Source organism: Macaca nemestrina, chromosome 18 (assembly GCF_043159975.1).
Source record: "Macaca nemestrina isolate mMacNem1 chromosome 18, mMacNem.hap1, whole genome shotgun sequence".
In the NCBI taxonomy this organism is placed as follows: domain Eukaryota; kingdom Metazoa; phylum Chordata; class Mammalia; order Primates; family Cercopithecidae; genus Macaca; species Macaca nemestrina.
Window position 1 is genome coordinate 4,677,761 of NC_092142.1, and position 22,784 is coordinate 4,700,544.

General features: G+C 51.3%; 1 protein-coding gene across 5 annotated transcripts in view; it reads right to left on the minus strand.

The window, feature by feature from the left end:
- The window catches only part of LOC105467847 (transcription factor AP-4), a 67,190-nt gene that overhangs the window by 23,112 nt on the left and 21,294 nt on the right, over positions 1-22,784 (minus strand). For 4 of the 5 annotated variants that reach the window (XM_071084043.1, XM_071084044.1, XM_071084041.1 and 1 more), the window contains exon 3: positions 6,903-7,042. The gene's annotated coding sequence lies outside the window, so the exon portion shown is untranslated. Of the gene's footprint in view, positions 1-6,902; positions 7,043-7,451; positions 7,472-22,784 lie in introns of those variants that run through there. The other variant, XM_071084045.1, reaches the window with a different exon arrangement.

Below are 22,784 nucleotides of genomic sequence, written 5' to 3' on the forward strand. Positions count from 1 at the left end.
TGTACCACTGCACTCCAGCCTGGGCAACAAGCAAGACTCTGTCTCAAAACAAAATTTTAAGTAAAAATAATCAGCAGGGCACAGTGGCTCACGCCTGTAATCCCAGCACTCTGGAAGGCCAAGGCAGGTGGATCACGAGGTCAGGAGATTGAGACCATCCTGGCTAACACGGTGAAACCCTGTCTCTACTAAAAATACAAAAAAATTAGCCAGGCGTGATGGCACGTGCCTGTAGTCCCAGCCACTCAGGAGGCTGAGGCAGGAGAATCGCTTGAATTCAGGAGGCAGAGGTTGCAGTGAGCCGAGATCATGCCACTGCACTCCAGCCTGGGCAACAGAGCAAGACTCCGTCTCAAAAAAATAAATAAAACAAAAAATAAAAATAATCAATCAGGCCGGGTGCCACGGCTCATGCCTGTAATCCCAGCACTTTGTTTTGTTTGTTTGTTTGTTTGTTTGTTTTTGAGACGGAGTCTCGCTCTGTCGCCCAGGCTGGAGTGCAGTGGCCAGATCTCAGCTCACTGCAAGCTCCGCCTCCCGGGTTTACGCCATTCTCCTGCCTCAGCCTCCCGAGTAGCTGGGACTACAGGCGCCCGCCACCTCGCCCGGCTAGTTTTTTGTATTTTTTTAGTGGAGACGGGGTTTCACTGTGTTAGCCAGGATGGTCTTGATCTCCTGACCTTGTGATCCGCCCATCTCGGCCTCCCAAAGTGCTGGGATTACAGGCTTGAGCCACCGCGCCCGGCCAATCCCAGCACTTTGGAAGGAAGAGGTGGGTGGATCATTTGAGGTCGGGAGTTCAAGACCAGCCTGACCAACATAGTGAAACCCAATCTCTACTAAAAAGACAAAAAAATAAATATCTAGGCATGGTGGCACATGCCTGTAGTCCCAGCTGCTTGGGAGGCTGAGGCAGGAGAATTGCTTGAACCTGGGAGGTGGAGATTGTAGTGAGCCAAGATTGCGCCACTGCACTCCAGCCTGGGAGAGCCACATTCCGCCTCAAAAAAAAAAAAAAAAAAAAAAAAAAAAAATCAGGCCATTAGTGGTGGCTCTTACCTGTAATCTCAACACTTTGGGAGGCCAAGGCAGGTGGATCACTTGAAGTCAGGAGTTTCAGACCAGCCCAGCCAACATGGCAAGACCCTACCTCTACGAGAAATAGAAAAATTAGCTAGGCATGGTGGTGGGTGCCTGTAATCCCAGCTACTCCGGAGAGTGAGGCATGAGAATCCCTTGAACCTGGGAGGCAGAGGCTGCCATGAGCCGAGATTGCACCACTGCACTCCAGCCTGGGTGACAAAGCATCTCAAAAACAAACAGGCCGGGTGCGGTGGCTCACCCCTGTAATCCCAGCACTTTGGGAGGCCGAGGCAGGTGGATCATGATGTCAGGAGATCGAAACCATCCTGATCAACATGGTAAAACCCCGTCTCCACTAAAATACAAAAAATTAGCCGGGCGTGGTGGTGTGTGCCTATACTCCCAACTACCCAGGAAACTGAGGCAGGAGAATCGCTTTAATGTGGGAAGTGGAGGTTGCAGTGAGCCGAGATCGTGGCATTGCACTCCAGTCTAGCAACAGAGCAAGACTCCGTCTCAAAAAACAAACAAACAAGAAGAACAAAATGAATAAATATATTAGGAGTCAGCAAGGTTTTTTTCCCAAAAGGACCAGATAGTAAATATTTTAGGCTTTGCAGACCACATGGCCTCCTGCAAGCACTCAACTCTGCCCTTCTGGCTGGAAAGCAGTCCTAGATGGTGTATGAATCAATGGGCATCTCTGGGTACCAATAACACTTGGCTTATGGACACAAATGGAATGTCGTATAATTTCATGTGCCACAAAATATCATTCATTTGATTGCTTTCCAACCATTTGAAAATGTAAAAGTTCTATGGCCTCTGTAACAAGTTACTACAAGCTTAGTGGCATAAAACAACACAAATCTGACCAGGAATCGTGGCTCATGCCTGTAATCTCAGCACTTTGGGAGGCTGATGCAGGAGGATCACTTGAGGCCAGGAGTTGGAGACCAGCCTGGGCAGCAACATAGGGAGATTCCATCTCTATAAATATTTGTATGTGTATGTGTATGTGTGTGTGTGTGTGTGTAATTTTAAAAAACAACACAAATTTATTCTCTGGAGGTCAGAAGTCCGGACGGGTTATGTTTGGCTAAATTCAGGGTGTAAGCAGGGTTGCATTTCTCCTAAAGTTCCAGGGGAGAATCTGTTTCCTTCCCTTTTCCAACTTGTAGATGCCACTCACATTCCTTGGCTTGTGGCCCCTTCCTCCATCTTCAAAGTGCACCTCTCAGTCTCTGTTTCTGCCATCCCATCTCTCTCACCCTTTCATCTCCCTCTCTTGGGCCCACCCAGATAATCCAGAATAATCTCCCCATCTCAAAATCCTTAACGTAATCACATCTGCAGAGTCCCTTTTGCCACGTAAGGTAACTATTGACAGGTTCTGGGGATGGGACATGAACATCATTGGGTGGGGGGCCATTGTTCTGTCTACCACACCATTCTTGGTTTGTGAGCCACGCAATAGGCAGTAGTTATCATAGGCCCCAGGAATTCCATTCCTAGGTAAACATCCAAGAGAATGAAAACAGGGACTCAAACAGATCATGGTACACCCACGTCCATAGCAGCATTATTCACACCAGCCAAAACATGGAAGTAACCTAGTGTCTATCAGCGGATGAATGGATAAACTAAATGTGGTCTGTCCCTACAGTGGAATATTATTCAGCCATAAGATGGAATGAAGCACTGACACCTGCTATAGCATTACATTTATTGCATACTTTATTTCTATTATTACATTGTAATGTATAATGAAATAACTATGCAACTCACCATAATGTAGACTCAATGGGAGCCCTGAGCTTGTTTTCCTTCAACTAGACAGTCCCATCTGGGGGTGATGGGAGATAGTGACAGATCATCAGGCATTAGATTCTCGTAAGAAGCACTCAACCTAGATCCCTCACATCCATGGTTCATTCACAATAAGGTTTGCACTCCTGTAAGAATCTAATGCCACCGCTGATCTGGCAGGAGGCAGAGCTCAGGCGGTAAAGCTAGCCATGGGGAGTGGCTGTAGATACAGATGAAGCCTTGCTGGCTGGCTCACTTGTTCACCCACCAAGAGTTCAAGACCAGCTGGGAGTGGTGGCTCATGCCTGTAATCCCAGCACTTTGGGAGGCCGAGGCAGGCAGATCACATGAGGTCAGGAGTTCAAGATCAGCCTGGCCAATATGGTGAAACCCCATGTTTACAAAACTACAAAAATTAACCAGGTGTGGTGGCCTGTGCCTGTAATCTCAGCTACTCAGGAGGCTGAGGAGGGAGAATCGCTTGAATCTGGGAGGCAGAGGTCGCAGTGAGCTGAAATCGCACCATTGCACTCCAGCCTGGGCAACAAAGTGAGACTATTAAAAAAAAAAAAAGAAAAAAAAAGAGTTCAAGACCATCCTGGGCAACATGGTAAGACCCCATCTCTGCAAAAACAAATAAATAAATAATTGGTTAAACAGTAAGTTTTTGTTATATATATTTTACCACAATAGAAAAAGGTTTGATATAGGCCGGGCGCGGTGGCTCAAGCCTGTAATCCCAGCACTTTGGGAGGCCGAGACGGGCGGATCACGAGGTCGGGAGATCGAGACCATCCTGGCTAACATGGTGAAACCCCGTCTCTACTAAAAAATACAAAAAACTAGCCGGGCGAGGTGGCGGGCGCCTGTAGTCCCAGCTACTGGGGAGGCTGAGGCAGGAGAATGGCGTAAACCCGGGAGGCGGAGCTTGCAGTGAGCTGAGATCCAGCCACTGCACTCCAGCCTGGGCGGCAGAGCGAGACTCCGTCTCCAAAAAAAAAAAAAGAAAAAGGTTTGATATAAAAGCAGTGGGCTGGGCCAGGCACAGTGGCTCATGCCTGTCATCCCAGCACTTTGGGGAGGCTTGAGGAAGTCAGATCACCTGAGGTCAGGAGTTCGAGACCAGCCTGGCCAACATGGTGAAACCCTGTCTTTACTCAAAATACAAAAATTAGTTGGGCGTAGTGGTGGGTGCCTGTAATCCTAGCTACTCAGGAGGCTGAGGCAGGAGAATGACTTGAACCTGGGAGGCAGAAGTTGTGGTGAGCCGAGATCACGCCATTGCACTCCAGCCTGGGTGACAACAGCAAAACTCCCTCTCAAACAAACAAACAAAAAAAAATGCAGTGGGCTGGATGTGACCAGTGGGCCATAGTTGGCTGACCCCATTGATCCTGCTAACTCCTGCAGCTGTGACCCAGTTCATCTCACACTGCCTGCTCTTCCCCTTTCCCTACCTGAAAGAAACAGCCAAATATGGCTAGGAAGAGGAAATCCCACAACCTTGCTGATTGTTTTTTTTTTTCCCTCCAGTCAGTAACAGTTGTATTAGGGATATTGTCAAAGTCAAAGTCACCTGCTAGGTGGTGGGTTTTTGGATTTTTTTTTTTTTTTTTTTTTTTTTTTTGAGACAGGTTCTCATTCTGTCACTCAGGCTGGAAAGCATTGGTGCACGGCTTATTGCAGCCTTCTGGGCTCAAGTGATCCTCATGCCTCAGCCTCCCAAAGCACTGGGATTATAGGCGTGAGCCACTGCACCAGGTCCTTTTTTTGAGACAGAGCTTTGCTTTTGTTGCCCAGGCTGGAATACAATGGCACAATCTCGGCTCACTGCAACCTCTGCCTCCCGGGTTCGAGTCTTTTGCCTCAGCCTCCCGAGTAGCTGGGATTACAGGTGTCCGCCACCATGCCCAGCTAATTTTGTATTTTTAGTAGAGACGGGGTTTTCTTCATGTTGGTCAGCCTGGCCTCCAACTCCTGACCTCAGGTGATCGGCCCGCCTCGGCCTCCCAAAGTGCTGGGATTACAGACGTGAGCCACTGTGCCTGGCCCGCTACTGCTCTTATTTTTAAGTGCCTCATCCATACCCTCAAGTGGGTCTGGGGGCTGCTGTGACCGCATCCTGTTACCCTGACCCTTTCTTCATACCCTTCCTTCTCCTCTCCCCTCAAGCCCTCTCGCACCTCCTCCTTGCTTGTAGTCTCATTTCCCATTTCTCTGAGGGAAATGGAAGCAATTAGAAGAGACCTGCCACAGGCTGCCATGCCCACCGCTGCCTCCCTCTCTGTGCCAGGGATCTGCCGTCGGCCAGTGTCTCTGGATGAGCGTCCATGCTGTTCATACACAGAAGACCCTTCTACTTGCACGACTCAGAGACGTCACTCCAGAAACTGTCCCCTCTCCTTTGTCTTCAGTGCACGCCCTCTTTTGGATCATACCCATTACTGAGAACAAGCTGTTACTATTCTCCTTTCAAATCAGCCAACTGACACTAGATCCCCTTAGCTCTGCTCTTTTTTGGTTTTGAGACAGAGTCTGTGTCCATCACCCAGGCTGGAGTGCAATGGCATGATCTCCACTCACTGCAACCTCCACCTCCCAGGTTCAAGCCATTCTCCTGCCTCAGCCTCCTTTGTAGCTGGGACTACAGGCATGTGCCATCACTCCCGGCCCAGCTCTGGTCTCTAACAGCAAAACTCCTTGAAATGGATGCTCACATTCACTCTTTCTCCTTCCCTCCTGCTCACTCCATCACACTCCCATGACTGCATGGGGGCAGTGACTCACTTCTGTAATCCTAGCACTTTGGGAGGCCAAGGCAAGAGGCAGGAGGATGGCTTGAGCCCAGGAGTTCCAGACCAGCCTGGGCAACATAGCAACACGTCGTCTTTACAAATAATTAAAAGATTAGCCAGGTGTGGTGGTGCACATCTGTGGTCCCAGCTACTACTCTGGAGGCTGAGGTGGGAGGATCACTTGAGTCTAAGAGGTTGAGGCTGCAGTGAGCCAAGAGTGCACCACTGCACTCCAGCCTAGACGGCAGAGTGAGACCTTGTCTCAAAAATAAAACACACATGGCCGGGCGTGGTGGCTCATGCCTGTAATCCCAGCACTTTGGGAGGCCAAAGCAAGCGGATCATGAGGTCAGGAGTTCAAAACCAGCCTGGCCAAGATGGTAAAACCCCATCTCTACTAAAACTACAAAAATTAGCCAGGCACAATGGCAGGCACCTGTAATCCCAGCTACTCAGGAGGCAGGAGAATCGCTTGAACCTGGGCAACAGAGGTTGCAGTGAGCCAAGATTGTACCACTGCACTCCAGCCTGGGTGACAGTGAGACTCTGTCTCAAAAATAAACAAACAAATAAATAAATAAAACACACAAACCCTTCTCTTTTCAAAGTCATGAGGACCTCCAGGATGCTACATCCAGGTCTCTGTTTTCTGTCTTCACTGCATCTGACCTTCTTGATATTTTTTTTGCTTTGTGTCTAGGACATGCCCACGGCACAGCCGTCAGGCCCGTCTCTGTCTACACACACTCCCTGCTCTTCAGACAACAGACTTCCAGAAAGCACCAGCAGCCACGAAGTGTGGCACCGAACCCAGGTCCTGCCTGTAACCCAACCCTACTAACCTGACTCTACTCTCTCGTCTGCAAAATGGAAGCCACACAGCATCCCCCTGGCAGGGCTGTTGTGGAAAGCCGGTGAAAGCCTGGCATGTCACGGCATCAATGAGTGTTGGTTGCCGTCATCCCTGGCACCAAGTTGCCATGGATGGCAGTGGCCAGAGGCATCTGAGCTGACCTTGGAGAACGACGAGATCTCCTGATATGCAGGGAAGGTCGGAGGTGGGGCTCAGCCTTTCCCCTTCCCAGCTCTACCTGGCAGCAGGTGGGAGGCAGCAAGTGTGCGCTGGGCTCTGCTGTTCACACGGGGTGAAGCTGCTCCCCACTCCAAACACCCTCACGTGGTGGGGCAGTGAAAATTGGCAAACAAACCGCTTACCCTGTAAAAGGTGGGTCTCTTGGCTGCTCACAGTGGTTTATATCTGAAGTCCCAGCTACTCAGGAGGCTGAGGCGGGAGGATTGTTTGAGCCCGGGAGTTAAGGCTGCGGTGAGTCGTGATCATGTCACTGCACATCAACCTGAGCAACAGAGCAAGACCATGTTCCAAATAAATAAATAAATAAATAAATAAATAAATACAAATAAACAGTGGGTCTCTGTAAAGAAAGTAATCAGCAGAGTATGGTGGCACACATCTGTAACTTCAGCTACTCCAGAGGCTGAGGCAGAAAAATCCCCTGAATCCAGGAGTGCAAAGCCACCCTGGGCAACAGAGTGAAATACTTCAAAACAAGATAAAATAAAATAATTAAAAAGAAAAAAAAACACGCAGGCCAGGTGCAGTGGCTCACGCCTGTAATCCCAGCACTTTGGGAGGCTGAGGCAGGTAGATCACCTGAGGTCAGCAGTTCGAGACCAGCCTGGCCAACTGGTGAAACCTCATCTCTACTAAAAATACAAAAGTTAGTTGGGCATGGTGGCACACACCTGTAATCCCAGTTACTCGAGAGGCTGAGGCAGGAGAATTGATTGAACCTGGGAGGTGGAGGTTTCAGTGAGCCGAGATGGCGCCGCTGCACTCCAGCCTGGGTGACAGAGTGAGACTCCATCTCAAAAAAAGAAAAAACAAATAAATGCAACCCAGGCGCGGGGGCTCACGCCTATAATCCCAGCACTTCGGGAGGCCGAGGCAGGTGGATCACAAGGTCAGACCATCCTGGCTAACATGGTGAAACCCTGTCTCTACTAAAAAATACAAAAAATTAGCTGGGTGTGGTGGCAGGTGCCCGTAGTCCCAGCTACTCAGGAGGCCGAGGCCAGAGAATGGCGTGGACCCCGGAGGCGGAGCTTGCAGTGAGCTGAGATCACGCCACTGCACCCCAGCCTGGGTGACAGAGCGAGACTCTGTCTCAAAAAAAAAAAAAAAAAAAAAAAAAAGGCATTATTGAATAGATACATAAAATGTGGTCTGTGGCTGGGCGTGGTGGCTCATGCCTGTAATCTCAACATGTTGGGAGGCCAAGGCTGGCGGATCGTGAGGTCAAGAGATGGAGACCAACCTGGCCAACATGGTAAAACCCTATCTCTACTACAAATACAAAAATAATTAGCTGGGTGTGGTGGCACGTGCCTGTAGTCCCAGTTACTTGGAAGGTTGAGGCAGGAGAATCACTTGATCCTGGGAGGTGGAGGTTGCAGTGAGCTGAGATCGCGCCACTGCACTCCAGCCTGACAACAGAGCGAAACTCCGCCTCAAAAAAAAAAAAAAAAAAAAAAGAAGACTATGTGCACAATGGAATACTATTCAACCGTAAAAAGGAATGAAGCACTGATACATGCTACAGCATGGATGGACCTTGAAAGCTTTCTGCTAAGTGAAAGAAACCAGACACAAAAGGCCACACATATTGCGAAATTCCATTTTATGAAGTGTCCAGAACAGGGAAATCTTTAAAGACAGAAAGTAAACCTAGTGGTTGGCTGGGGCTGGGGGATGGGGAATGGGGAGTGACTGCTAACAGGTGTGGGATTTCTCTCTGGGGTACTGAAAATGTTCTAAAATTGATTGTGGTGATGGTTGCACAACTCTGGGAATACATTAAAAAACCACTTAAATGTACACTTTAATGGCTGAATTGTATAGTATGTGAATTATCTCTCAATAAAGCCATTATTAAAAATCATCGTTAGGCCAGGCACAGTGGCTCACGCCTGTAATGCCAACACTTTGGGAAGCCGAGGCAGGTAGATCACCTGAGGTCAGGAGTTCAAGACCAGCCTGACCAACGTGGAGAAACCCCATCTCTACTAAAAATACAAAAATTAGCCCAGCATGGTGGTGGGCACCTGTAATCCCAGCTATTCAGGAGGCTGAGGCAGGAGAATCACTTGAACCTGGGATGTGGAGGTTGCAGTGAGCCAAGGCTGCTGCACTCCAGCCTGGGCTAGAGAGTGAGACTCAGTCTCAAAAAAAAAAAAAAAAAAAAATGCAGCTTCAGCCACAGTTGGTGGCTCAGGCCTATAATCCTAACACTTTGGGAGGTCAAGGCGGGAGGATTGCTTAAGGCCAGGGATTCGAGGTTGTGGTGAGCCATAATCGTGCCACTCCTGGAGCCTGGCCAGTAGAGCAAGTCTCCCACTCTCTTTTTTTTTTTTTTTAATATGGACTCGCTCTTATACCCAAGCTAGAGTGCAGTGGTGTGAACACAGCTCACTGCAGCCTCAACCACTTGAGCTCAAGCAGTTCTCCTACTTCAGCCTCCCTATTGGCTAGGACTACAGGCATGTGCCACTGAACCCAGCTAATTTTTGTAGAGATGGGAGTCTGACTTTGTTGCCCAGGCTGGTCTAGAACTCCTGAGCTCAAGCAATCCTCCTGCCTCGGCCTCCCAAAGTGCTGGAATTACAGGCCTGAGCCACTGCACCCAGCCAGAGACTACGACTCTTAAAAACAAAAAAACAAAGCCACTTTGGCTGGGCACGGTGGCTCATGCCTTTAATCCCAGCACTTTGGGAGGCTGAGGTGGGTGGATCACCTGAGGTCAGGAGTTCGAGACCAGCCTGGCCAATATGGTGAAACCCTGTTTCTAATAAAAATACAAAAATTAGCCAGGTATGGTGACACGCGCCTGTAGTCCCAGCTACTTGGGAGGCTGAGGCAGGAGAATCGTTTGAACCCAGAAGGCAGAAGTTGCAGCAAGCCAAGATCGTGCCATTGCATTCCAGCCTGGGTGACAAAGCGAGACTCCATCTTAAAAAAAAAAAAAAAAAAGAAAGGCCGGGCGCAGTGGCTCAAGCCTGTAATCCCAGCACTTTGGGAGGCCGAGGCGGGCGGATCACAAGGTCAGGAGATCGAGACCACAGTGAAACCCCATCTCTACTAAAAATACAAAAAATTAGCCGGGCGCGGTGGCGGGCGCCTGTAGTCCCAGCTACTCAGGAGGCTGAGGCAGGAGAATGGCGGGAACCCGGGAGGCGGAGCTTGCAGTGAGCCGAGATCGCGCCACTGCACTCCAGCCTGGGCAACAGCGTGAGACTCCGTCTCAAAAAAAAAAAAAAAAAAAAAAAAGAAGCAACTTTATTGACCCACCCTAAAGATGGCCAGAAGTCCAGGAAGCCCCAGAAAGCATGGGGGATTCCTTATAGCAGCGGGTTCAGGGCTCCTTCCCTTGGCTCTTTCCTTACTGGCTCGGGAGTCTCAGCTGCTCTGACCATGCACAGCACTTCTCAGGACAAAGCCTGCCCCCCACCCCTGCCCAGGCCGGTTGGGAGCTGCTGGTTGGAGATGGGAAATCGTAAGAACTGCAGGCAGGAGGAAGCGCTGTCGGCAAAGGTGGCTGCTGCAGAGGTGAGGATAGGTTGTTCTCATTTTTACACTTAGGTTTTTTGTTTTGTTTTGTTTTGTTTTCCAGGAGGTGGGGTTTGATCGCAGTGGTGCAATCATGGCTCACTGCAGTGTCAACTTCCTGGGCTCAGGCCGGGTGTAGTGGTTCACGCTTGTAGTCCCAACACTTTGGTAGGTAGAGGCTGGAGTGCAATGGTGTGTTCTCGGCTCACTGCAACCTCCGCCTGGGTCCAAGTGATTCTCCTGCTTCAGCCTCCCTAGTAGCTGGGATCACAGGTGCCTGCCACCATGCCCAGCTAACTTTTTGTATTTTTAGTAGAGACGGCATTTCACTGGGTTAGCCAGGCTGGTCTCGATATCCTGACCTCGTGATCCATCTGCCTCAGCCTCCTAAAGTGCTGGGATTACAGGTGTGAGCCACAGCGCCTGGCCTAATATTACTCAGCCTTTTTATTTATTCATTTTTTGAGACAAAGCTTCGCTCTTGTCACCCAGGCGGGAGTGCAGTGGCGCAATCTCGGCTCACTGCAATCTCCGCCTCCCTGATTCAAGTGATTCTCCTGCCTCAGCCTCCCAAGTAGCTGGGATTATAGGCACCCACCACCAAGGCCGGTTAGTTTTTTGTACTTTTTAGTAGAGACAGGTTTTACTATGTTGGCCAGGCTGGTCTTGAACTCCTGACCTCAGGTGATCTGCGCACCTCAGCCTCCCAAAGTGTTGGGATTACAGGTGTGAGCCACAGCGCCCAGCCTACAGCCGGTTAATTTTGTATTTTTAGTAGAGAAGGGGTTTCTCCATATTAGTCAGGCTGGTCTCGAACTCCCAACCTCAGGTGATCCGCCTGCCTCGGCCTCCCAAAGTGCTGGGATTACAGGTGTGAGCCACCATGCCCGGCCTACATGTGTTAACTTTCTTTTTCCTTTTTTTTTTTTTTTTTTTTTTGAGACGGAGTCTCGCTCTGTCACCCAGGCTGGAGTGCAGTGGCCGGATCTCAGCTCACTGCAAGCTCCGCCTCCCGGGTTTACGCCATTCTCCGGCCTCAGCCTCCCGAGTAGCTGGGACTACAGGCGCCCGCCACCTCGCCCGGCTAGTTTTTTTTTTGTATTTCTTAATAGAGACGGGGTTTCACTGTGTTAGCCAGGATGGTCTCGATCTCCTGACCTCGTGATCCGCCCGTCTCGGCCTCCCAAAGTGCTGGGATTACAGGCTTGAGCCACCGCGCCCGGCCTTTTTTTTTTTTTTTTTTAAGACGGAGTCTTGCTCTGTCACCCAGGCTGGAGCGCAGTGGCACGATCTCGGCTCACTGCAAGCTCCGCCTCCAGGGATCACACCATTCTCCTGCCTCAGCCTCCCGAGTAGCTGGGACTACAGGCGCCTGCCACCACGCCCGGCTAATTTTTTGTATTTTTTTAGTAGAGACAGGGTTTCACTGAGTTAGCCAGGATGATCTTGATCTCCTGACCTCATGATCCGCCCGCCTCAGCTTCCCAAAGTGCTGGGATTACCGGCGTGAGCCACTGAACCCGGCCTAACTTTCTTAATTTTTGTAGAGATAGGGTCTTCCTATGTTGTCCAGGCTGGTCTCAAACTCATGGGCTCAAGCGAACTTCCAGCCTCGGCTTCCCAAGGTGCTGGGATTACAGGTGTGAGCCACCGCGCCCGGCCAACTCTGCTTTTTAAGGGTGCGTGTGATTAGGTCAGAATCATTGATAATCTATCTCAAGATCAACCTCACCGTGTCATACATCCTAACCACAGAAGTGATATATTTGTAGGTTTTGCCCACACTCATTGAGAGGGGGTTACAGCAGGTTGAAGGGTATTGCGGGTCACAGGAAAATTCTGCTGCCCTAGATGGGGGGTGTGAAGGGAGGATAGAGTAAGGGAGGAGAATTTCCTGAGAACATACAGAGAATGGGAGATGGAACCCAGGCAGGAATCTATGTCCTCAGTCTTAACGAGGCTTTTTCCTCTACAGAAATTTGCTAGGAGCAGGGGGATGCACCCACTGAACTTTCTGGCCCTGGTATGCTCTCGTGCCTATGGGGAACTATAGCCTGCAGGGGCAGGGATACCAGTCGTTGGAGCCGGGATGAGAACCAAAAAGTCCCTGCCTGGGAAAGGATCCTGGATGCTCCCAGGAAGGCGGAACGGGGGTCAGATGCCCCTGTTGGGGTCTGGAGCAAGGCCCATTCCGGTCCTCTGGCCCTCCTCTCCCCAAGTCAGGGGGAGATCTCTGGGCTCATAGGGTTGGCGCTTCCCCAACCAGTAGGGGGCGTTCGGCACACGCGCTGCTTTGTGGATGCCGAGCGGAAACACGGTGGGGGAGCCCCGGGCCGGTGTTGGGGTGAAGGGGCTGACTGGGCCCCCCACACCCCAGAGGCCCTGCAGATCCCTAGGGTGCCTGGCTTGTCTAGGGAGACCTGTGATGCCTGCCTCGTCCTCAGCCGGATCTGATTCACCTTGGCCATGAGTAAGCCCTGAAAATGCACCTGGTTCCTGGTGGCTCACCCCTGTGATCCCAGCCCTCTGGGAGGCGAGACGGGAGCATCATTTGAGCTCAGGAGTTCCAAACCAGACTGGGCAACATGGCAAGATTTCATCTTTGAAAAAAATTAGCTGGGTGCTGTGGCTCATGCCTGTAATCCCAGCACTTTGGGACGCCGAGGCAGGTGGATCATTTGAGGTCGGAAGTTCAAGGCCAGCCTGCTCAACATGGTGAAACCCCACTTCTACTAAAAATACAAAAATTTGCTGGGAGTGGTGGTGGGCACCTGTAATCCCAGCTACTCAGGAGGCCGAGGCAGGAGAATCACTTGAACCCGGGAGGTGGAGGTTGCAGTGAGCTGAGATCCTGCCACTGTACTCCAGCCTGGGCGACAGGGAGACTCCATGTCTAAATAATTAATTAAAAATTAAAGAAACTAAAAAGAAAATTAGCTAGGTGTGGGCTGGGTGCAGTGGCTCACGCCTGTAATCCTAACACTTTGGGAGGCCAAAGCAGGCAGATCACGAGGTTAGGAGCTCGAGACCGGCCTGGCCAATATGGTGAAACCCTGTCTCTACTAAAAATACAAACAAAAAACTTAGCCAGGTGTGGTGGCGGGCGCCTGTAGTCTCAGCTACTGGGACTGAAGTAGGAGGCTGAGGTAGGAGGATTGCTTGAACCCGGGAGGCAGAGGTTGCAGTAAGCCAAGATCGTGCCACTACAGCATAGCCTGGACAACAGACTGAGACTCCATGTCACCAAAAAACAAACAAACAAAATATATATACATATATATATATATATAGGCGTGATGGTGTGCACTTGTAGTCCCAGCTACTCATAAGGCTGAGGTAGGAGGATCACTTAAGCCTACGAGTTCAAGACCAGCCTGGGCAACGTAGCAAGCCCCCATCTCTACAAAAATGTTTAAGGCCGGGTGTGGTGGCTCATGCCTGTAATCCCAACACTTTGGGAGGGTGGATCACCTGAGGTCCGGAGTTTGACACCAGCCTGACCAATATGGTGAAACACCGTCTCTACTAAAAATACAAAATTAGCTGGGCGTGGTGGCGCATGCCTGTAATTCCAGTTATTTGGGAGACAAAGGCAGGAGAATCGCTTGAAACCAGGAGGCAGAGGTTGCAGGGAGTTGAGATCATGCCATTGCACTCCAGCCTGGGCAACAAGAGTGAAATTCTGTCTCAAAAAAAAAAAAAAAAAAATTTTTTTTTTTAATTGGCTGGGCACAGTGGCTCACTCCTGTAATCCCAGCACTTTGGGAGGCCGAGGTAGGCAGATCACTTGAGGTCACGAGTTTGAGACCAGCCTGGCCAACATGGAAAAACTCCATCTCTACTAAAAATACAAAAATTTGTTGGGCATGGTGGTGTGCACCTGTATTTCCAGCTCCTCAGGAGGCTGAGGCACGAGAATTGCTTGAGCCTAGGAGGCAGAGCCTGCAGTGAGCTGAGATCATGCCACTGCACTCCAGCCTGGGGAACAGAGAGAAACTTCATCTAAAAAAAAAAAAACACACACACACAAACACATAAAAAGGCCTGCTTGGTGGTTCACACCTGTAATCTCAGCACTTTGGGAGGGCAAAGCGGGCGGATCACCTGAGGTCAGGAGTTCCAGACCAGCCTGGCTAACATGGTAAAACCCCGTTTTTACTACAAAAAATTAGCTGGGCTTGGTGGCGCGCGCCTATAGTCCTAGCTACTCAGAGGCTGAGGCAGGAGAATTGCTTGAACCCAGGAGGTGGAGGTTGCAGTCAGCTGAGATCGCACTATTGCACTCCAACTTAGGCAACAAGAGTAAAACTGTCTCAAAAAAAAAAAAAAAAAAAAAGCCGGGTGCAGTGGCTCACGCTTGTAATCCCAGCACTTTGGGAGGCCGAGGCAGGTGGATCACCTGAGGTCGGGAGTTCAAGACCAGCCTGACCAACATGGAGAAACCCTGTCTCTACTAAAAATACAAAATTAGCCGGGGTGGTGGCACATGCCTGTAATCCCAGCTACTCGGGAGGGTGAGGCAGGAGAATTGCTTGAACCAGGGAGGCGGAGGTTGCGGTGAGCCGAGATCACGCCATTGCACTCCAGCCTGGGCAAAAAGAGCAAAACTCTGTCTCAAAAAAAAAAAAAAAAAAAATTAGCTGGGCCTGGTGGCGCATGCTGTGGTCCCAGCTACTTAGGACACTGAGGTGAGAGGATCACTTGATCCCAGGATGTTGAGGTTGGAGTGAGTCATGATTGCACCACTGCACTCCAGCCTTGGTGACAGAGGGAGACCTTGTCTCAAAAACAAACAAACAAACAAACACACAAACACACACACAAAAACGGGGCTGGCTGCAACCCTATTTGAAGTGGCTGGAGTCCCCTGCACCCTCTCTTTCTAGTCCCAGCTATGGGCTCCTGCCAGCCCTCTCCCTCTGCCTCTCTGTCTGCCCTCCATCAGCTCACCTGCCCTGTCCTTTTCAGCCCTCAATTTCTCTTCCTCCTCCCACACTCCATGGGGGATTTCAGCTCCCTTTAGGGACTTTTCCCCTAGGGAAGTGCCTCTCTGCTTCTCAGTGTCAGCAAGGGGGAACCCGGTGCCCAGGCCTCCAACAGAGTGTACTCCCTTTAGAAACACTCAATTCACAGCCATGCTGCCTGGACTGTTTCTGCTTTAGACAGAGATGGCCATCAAACTGCTTCATTCATTGATTGTGAGGCCATGGGGCAGTTATAATAATTTCATCAAGCAGAGGAAGAACCTGGGGCCTGTTGACATAGAGGATGGACACTTCTGAAGACCCTCTAAGAATTAGCTATAACCATGAGACCAGACCTAAGACCCCTGACACCCTGCCTGTGGCCTTCTCACCATGAGGCCTCTGGTTAACAGAAAATGAGAGTAAATCAGGCCAGGCATGGTGGCTCACACCTGTAATCCCAGCATTTGGGAGGCCAAGGCAGGTGGATCACCTGAGGTCAGGAGTTCGAGATCAGCCTGGCCAACATAGTGAAACCCTGTCTCTACTACAAATACAAAAATTAGCTGGGCATGGTGGCATACCACTGTAATCCTAGCTACTCAGAAGGCTGAGGAAGAAGAGTCGATTGAACCCAGGAGGCAGAGATTGCAGTGAGTCGAGATCATGCCACTGCACTGCAGCCTAGCCAACAGAGTGAGACTACATCAAAAAAAAAAAAAAAGAAATATGAAAGAAAGAGAGGGAGAGAGAAAGGAAGGAAGGAAGGAAGGAAGGAAGGAAGGAAGGAAGGAAGGAAGGAAGGAAGGAAGGGAGGAAGGAAGGAAGGAAGGAAGGAAGGAAGGAAGGAAGGAAGGAAGGAAGGAAGGAAGGAAAGAAGGAAGGGTAGGTGAGCCAGCCAAGGAACCAAGGCAGTGTGGCCAGAGAGAGTGGAGGGTCAAAGGAGGCCCACAAGAAATCAAGGGGAGCTAGGGGCCGTGGCTCACACTTGTAACCCCAGCACTTAGGGAGACTGAGGTAGGAGGATCACTTGAGCCTGGGAGTTTGAGACCAGCCTGGACAACATAGCAAGACTCCATCTCTCCAAAGTTTAAAACTTAACTGGATGTGTTGGTGGTTCACCTGGCCCAGCTACTTGGGAGGCTGAGGAGGTAGGATCATTTGAGGCCAAGAGGTTGAGGCTGCAGTGAACCATGATCATGTCACTGCACTCCAGCCAGGGCAACCAAGTGAGACTCTTGAAAAAAAAAAACAGCCGTGAGTGGTGGATCACACTTGTAATCTCAGCACTTTGGGAGGCTGAGGTGGGCAGATCACTTGAGTGCAGGACTTTGAGACCAGCCTGGCCAACATGGTGAAACCCTGTCTCACTGTGTTAGCCAGGATGGTCTCGATCTCCTGACCTCGTGATCCGCCTGTCTCGGCCTCATCCTTTCTCTACTTAAAAAAAAAAAAAAAAATTGGCTCCGTCGCACCTGTAATCCCAGCAACTTGGGAGGCAGAAGAGGGAGGATCACCTGAAGTCAGGAGTATGAGACCAACCTGGCCAACATGGTGAAACCCCGTCTCTACTAGAAATACAAAAATTAGCCTGGCGTGGTGGCACACTCCTGTAGTCCCAATTACTCAGGAGGCTGAGGCAGGAGAATCCCTTGAACCCCGGGAGGCGGAGGTCGCAGTGAGCCGGGATTGCACCACTGCACTCCAGCCTCTGTGACAAAGCGAGACTCCATCTCAAAAAAAAAAAAAGAAAAAAGAAAGAAACCAGGAAGTTGCATTTGGGGATCAGGAGAAAGGCAGGAAGCAGAGGGATGTAGGACGAGGACACCTGGGAGGTGACATCTCCAGTGTCCCTCTGGGTAACTGGCTCTCTTCACATGGAGTGGACAGAAGTTGGGGACAGAAGGTGGAATGTCAAGTTCCACTTGAGACGAAAAGGGAAGGCTGGGGCTGACCAGGCCAGAGGAGGGTTGGAGGCCTGCTCTCATGAAAACCAAAGCTGGGTGAGTTTCCAGGTGGGAGAGGCAGCCGGGAAACAGGGGCCAGCTCTCCCTGGGGAGGGGCAGGCTCTGAGCCCCAGTGTGGGTCCAGGATGTAGGAGCCATGGATCATCGCCAGTGCAGGCCAGTGCTGCTGTGGGAGCTTTCCTTGCACTCCTAGTTCGTTCCTTCCTTCCTTCCTTCCCTCCTTCCTTCTTTCCTTCCTCCCTCCCTCCCTCCCTCCCTCCCTCCCTCCCTCCATCTTTTCTTTCTGATGGAGTCTCGCTCTGTCACCCAGGTTGGAGTGCAATGGTGCAATCTTGGCTCACTGCAACTTCCACCTTCCAGGCTCAAGCAATTCTCCCACCTCAGCCTCCCAAGTAGCTGGGTTTATAGGCACCCACCACCACGCCCTGCTAATTTTTGTATTTTTGTAGAGACGGGGTTTAACCATGTTGGCCAGGCTGGTCTTGAAGTCCTGACCTCAGGTGATCTGGCTGCCTCGGCCTCCCCAAGCGCTGAGATTACAGGTGTGAGCCACCATGCCCCGCCTGCACTCATCCTCACCACGGCGCCCTGAGTCCTATGATCATGCCCAAGGGGCTTGGCCAAGCCTATCATAGCCAGCCACTGCCAAGGCCTGCACTTCTTTCAGGCTCCTCCAGATTCTCCAGCAGCTGCCCTGGAGAACCTATTGGCCTCAAAACTCAAGAGCTTACCTGGTCCTAGTAGCCCAGCCCTGACCAGGTAAGGCCAGGTGCAAGAGGAGAGTCCCACTGGGCATGACAAGACATACGGAGGGAGAAAACATGGCCATGCATGAAACGATGAGGTAGCTACCAGGTGACATGTAGCCCCATCCTGTGGGCTGATGGTCAGAGCCAGATGGTCAGAGGAAGGAGCAACTCGTAGGGGTCAGAAAGGGTTTTGGCTTCTAGTCTGTACACACAGGGAAGAAGCAAGCCCAATAAGCATTGCAGAGTGCAGCAAGGGGACCGGCTCTGGGATTGCTCTCTCCTCCCTCAAGCCCACCAGAGCTTGAGCCCCTGGTGCCCCTTTCCTGCTGTGCAGCCGCGGCCACCAGCACATCAGGGGTTAACGTCTGGCTGGTGCCGGCTTCAGCAGCAGCAGCAGCAGCAGCAGCAGCAGCAGCAGCAGCAACAGACAGTGGTGCCAGTAACTCAGAAGCTGAAATGTGAGAAGCAGGACGAGAGGGGCAGGGCTGGGAAAGGCTGAGCAGCAGTGAGCACAGAGGGTTTCCCTGGCAGGAGTCACAGGAGGCTGCCTGGTCCTCCCTTCCACGGCCCCGCCGTACAGCTGGCCCTTCAGCCTCGGGCTGGGCTATGGCACCCACGCAGGGTAGGGGGTGGTGTTCATGGTCATGGCCAGTGTCCAAGCCCTTAGGTCACCGGCAGCAGTTCCCTGCTGCAGATCTAGGGAAGGGGCACAGGTGCCCAGGCAACCAGCAGAGAAGGTACCCGGCTCTGCCTGGCTCTGCAGGAAGCTCTAGGTGGGGAGATGGGGCAGTGGCAGAGTGGGGCCTGGAGAACCAAGGAGGACAGGGAGATCCCTCAGGGGGTCTAAACTGCAGAGGCCTGGCCTTGACTTCACTCTTCCCCATCTTGGGAAAACTGAGGCACAGGAAGCTTCCCTGATAAGTGGATAAATGAGCCTCCTGCTGCTTGGGGGCAGGGAATGTTGCAGGGCTCCTGCCCCTCTATGGGCGTGGGCGTCCGCCTGCCTTTGCACAGGCACCTCAGGGATGCATAAGCACCAACCAGAGAGGTGGGAGGTACCAGGCACAGTGCGAGTGACTTATCCACACTCCTTTTTTAAAAAAAATAGGCTGGGTGCAGTGGTTCACACCTGTAATCCCAGCACTTTGGGAGGCCAAGGCATTTGGATCACCTCGGGTAAGGAGTTCGACACCAGCCCGGCCAATATAGTGAAAACCTGTCTCTACTAAAAATACAAAAATTAGCTGGGCGTGGTGATGCATGCCTGTAGTCCCAGCTACTTGGGAGGCTGAGGCAGAAGAATCGCTTGAACCCGGGAGGCAGAGGTTGCAGTGAGCCGAGATCACTCCACCGCACTCCAACCTGGGTGACAGAGCAAGACTCTGTCTCAAAAAAACAAAAACAAAAACAAAAAAAAACTGGGCACGGTGACTCACGCCTGTAATCACAGCACTTTGGGAAGCCGAGGCAGGAGGATTGCTTGAGGCCAGGAGTTGGAGAGCAGCCTGGGCAACATGGTGAAACCCCATCTCTACTCAAAATACAAAAATTAGCCAGGGGTGGTGGCGGGTGCCTGTAATCCAGCTACTCGGGAGACTGAGGCAGGAGAATCACTTGAACCCAGGAGATGGAGGTTGCAGTGAGACAAGATTGTACCACTGCACTTCAGCCTGGGGGACAGAGCGAGACTCTGGCTCAAAAATAGATAGATAGATAGATAGATAGATAGATAGATAGATAGATAGATAGATAGATAGATAGATAGATAGCTGGGTGTGGTGGCTCATGCCGCCCTGTAATCCCAGCACTTTGGGAGACTGAGGCAGGCAGATCACTTGAGGCCAGGAGTTTAAGACCAGCCTGGCCAACATGACGAAACCCCATCTCTACTAAAAATACAAAAATTAGCTGGGCGTGGTGGTCCATGCCTGTCATCCCAGCTCCTCCAGAGGCTGAGGCACAGTATCGCTTGAATTCGGGAGGCAGAGGTTGCAGTGAGCAGATATTTCACCATTGCACTCCAGCCTGAGCGACAGAGCGAGACTCTGTCTCAAAAAAAGGACCAGGGTGCTGATCTATGCTACAATATGGACGAACCTTGAAACATTAAGTGAAAAGCCAATCACAAGAGACCACAACTTTATTTGAAATGCCCACAATAGGGAAATCCATAGAGGCAGAAAGTAGGCTGGTGTGTTGCCAGGACCTGGGAGGAAAGAGGAATGGGGAGTGGCTGCTTCTTGAGTATAGGGTTTCTTTTTGGGATGGTGAAAATGTTCTAGAATTAGATGTTGGTGATGGTTGCATGACTCTGAATACACTAAAAACCACTGATTGTACACTTTAAAGAGGTGAATTTTATGGCATGTGAATTATATCTTGATTTTATTTTTTAATCTTTTTTTGAGATGGAGTCTCACTCAGTCGCCCAGGCTGGAATGCAGTGGCGCAATCTCAGCTCACTGCAACCTCTGCCTCCCGGGATCAAGCGATTCTCCTGCCTCAGCCTCCCAAGTGGCTAGAACTACATGCGCGTGCCATCACGCCCGGCTAACTTTTTTAGTAGAGACAAGTTACCATGTTAGCCAGGATGGTCTCGATCTCCTGACCTTGTGGTCTACCCACCTCAGCCTCCCAAGGTGCTGGGATTACAGGCGTGAGCCACCATGTCCAGCCGATTTTATTTTATTTTTTGAGACAGGGTCTCACTATGTTGCCCAGACTGGTCTCCAACTCCTGGACTCAAGCCATCCTCGCACCTCGCCCCCTAAAATGCTGGGATGACAGGCGTGAGGCACCATGCCTGGTCCTATAGCTCAATTGTTTAAAAAGCACTTAGTAAAAGCTCATAAAATGCAGCTCTCAGGACTGTGTCCATCTTCAGGGAGTCTGCTGTAAAATGAAAGTGTTTCGATGAACAGGCAGAGTGTGGCCTTGGCAGAGCCTAAAGCACTGACTCAGGGAGTTCTCGGTGCACACAGGACATGGGTGAGGGACCAGGCAGGTGTATGCAAAGAGGAATCACCAATCACCGTGTCAACAGAGGCAGTGTCCCCATGAAGCTCCAAACAGGCTCTGAACCCACTGCTGTCAAGATGCCAACAACCAAGGCCTCTAGTGGCCGGTCTAGAAGGACTTCTCCAAGGAGGTACGGTTTGAGCAGAGATTGGGAGGACTCAGTGGTGTGAAGGGGATGGGCAGGCAGGAGTCACACTGGGCACAGGAGTGGAGGTCATGGAGTGCAGGGGGTGGTACATAGGTTCTAATGTTCCCTCTACCCCGAGCTAATTCCAGGAGCTGCTTTACTTTGCTGGTTCACAGACAGCAGCAAAAATCCCATTGCTGGCCTCTCTCTGTTCTCCCAGAGGTTCCAAGATTCTCTGGAGGTGTCCTGGAGGCTCTGGCTCTGGGAACTTGGTCTCCTAGCCCAGACCTGGCAGGACCCTACCCTACCCTTCCCTCCCCTCCCCTCCCCTCTTCTCCCCTCCCTTCTTTCTTTTACCTCCTCCTCCTCCTCTTCTTCTTTTCTTTCTCTCTCTCTCTCTCTCTCTCTCTTTCTATCTCGCTCTGTCACCCAGACTGCAGCTGGAGTGCAATGGCGTGATCTCAGCGCACTGCAACTTCTGCCTCCTGGGTTCAAGCGACTCTCCTGCCTCAGCCTCCCAAGTATCTAGGACTACAGGCATGTGCCACCACCACGCCCAGCTAATTTTTGTACTTTTAGTAGAGACGGGGTTTCACCATGTTGGCCAGGTTGATCTCGAACTTCTAACCTCAGGTGATCTGCCTGCCTCAGCTTCCCAAAGTGCTGGGATTACAGGGGTGAGTCACCATGCCTGGCCAGGACCCTTCCCCTTCTGACCCACTCCCAGGTTCCAGGAACAAGAATACAGGTCCTCTAATGGACAGAGCTCATTCAGGGACCCTCCAATGTGAATCAACCAGACACAGTCCTCATGAGTCACGGGAGGGGCACAGGCAGCAGCTCCTGGAGCGGGAGGACACCTGGCCCCTCCTCCAGCCCCAGATGCAGCTGCAGGTCCAGGGAGGGCCTCCCAGGGCAGGCCAGAGCCTGCGGGCCCCCAGCTGCAGCCCCAGCTGGGACCAGGCTTCTCCCCTCACCCCCTTCCTGCTCCTCCTGTCTCCACCATCTCTCCCGTGGAGCCCCCAAGCCTCTGGACAAATCAAATACAAAACTCCTCGGAGAACAGAAAGCAGGCTGCTGCTGCGTGCAGACACACTCATGCACACCCACGCACACACACGCACACACATGCACACCCACGCACACACACATGCACATACATGCACACACATGCACACCCACGCACACACATGGACACACACATGCACACCCACGCACACACATGCACACCCACGCACACACATGCACACACACATGCACACCATCCTTCGAGCTCACAGGCAGATCACAGAGAACCTAGATGTCAAGATGAGAAAGGAACTAGACGTGAGCTATCATCTGCCTCCTCGGGGCCAGGCCTGTGCCAAGGGATTTGCCAGGATTGTCTCATCCAATCCTGAAAAGAAGCTTGGAGATTTCAGAGATGAAGAAAATGAGCTTTTGAGAGCTTAAGGGAGAGACTCAACCAAAGGGACACCTGGCGACATCAAAGCCCATGAAGCTGAGTACAGGGCCTGGAGCCAGCACGGTGGAGGCAGCTTAGCAGAGCTGGGGGGTCGCTCTTGTATTTATGTTTTTTTGTTTTGTTTTTGAGATAGGGTCTTGCTCTGTCGACCAGGCTGGAATGCAGTGGTGCGATCAAGGCTCA